Below are 1,035 nucleotides of genomic sequence, written 5' to 3' on the forward strand. Positions count from 1 at the left end.
TTATTTTTTAATTATTATTTATTTAAAATAATTAATAAATTTATTTTTTTTAATTTCATCATTCCCTAACCTTTTTTATTTAACATATTTAGTTTGTGTGTTTTTAATAAAATTTAAAATTTTAAAAAATTATTTTTAAGTTTAATTTTTATAGCATAGCTAATATTAAAAATTATTTTTTAATTTATTTTTTATTATATTATAAATATCAAAATATAATTTATTTTTAAAAATTTATTTTTCATATAAACAATTTAACAAAAAAAAACAAAAACTGCATTCCACCTAACAAAAGTCCTTCCATTTTTATTTCTCCCAAAAACTTATCTGAACAAGTCAATATTTTTCTATAAATAAAAGTACAATAATGATAAAAGGAGCTGGCCATCACTGTACTACAACACAAAAATCTACGTCAGGGCTACTGGTCCATAATTATCAATCCCTTCTTACAGGCTCCTGACTGCTTTAGCTGCACAACACTTGCTAGGATCCGAGTGAGTAGCTACAGGCTATATCAACCTCCCTTGGCTTTCATTCGTTTCACAGTACCATTGAACATTCCTCGCCTTCTCCCTTGAAATTGAGCCATTACTGCTAAAGGGTGTTTCTTCCCTTCTGTTTTTCAATTTTCAAGCTCGATGACAATGCTGGCACACGAGATGAAGCGACTGTGGATGGTACTTGTTTTGTTCATGGTGTTTTCAAAGTGGCAACATTGTGCTACTGGAGATCCACTGGTCCCATGCTATTTCATTTTTGGAGACTCTTTGGCCGACAATGGTAATAACAACATGCTCCAGACTCTCGCCAAAGTTGATTATGCACCGTATGGCGTTGATTTTCCTGACGGCCCCTCTGGAAGGTTTTGCAATGGGCTTACCATCGTTGATGTAATTGGTAATTCACGCAATGACAAAACGTTCTCGTTACCAAAATTGCTCTTCTTTTCTTCTTTTTCTGGTTAAATAAATGCTCGTAATTTTCAGCAGCTAATTACATCTCCAGTGATCACCTGTATCCGTAAAACATGCA

At 32.3% G+C, this 1,035-nt stretch overlaps 1 long non-coding RNA gene across 1 annotated transcript in view; it reads left to right on the plus strand.

Moving 5' to 3' along the window:
- Window positions 1–1,035, plus strand: part of LOC105109134 (uncharacterized) — an 18,288-nt gene that overhangs the window by 14,064 nt on the left and 3,189 nt on the right. The gene's annotated exons all lie outside the window — the stretch shown is intronic.

The sequence above is a fragment of the Populus euphratica genome, unplaced genomic scaffold, assembly GCF_000495115.2.
Source record: "Populus euphratica unplaced genomic scaffold, PopEup_1.0 scaffold208.1, whole genome shotgun sequence".
Classification (NCBI taxonomy): domain Eukaryota; kingdom Viridiplantae; phylum Streptophyta; class Magnoliopsida; order Malpighiales; family Salicaceae; genus Populus; species Populus euphratica.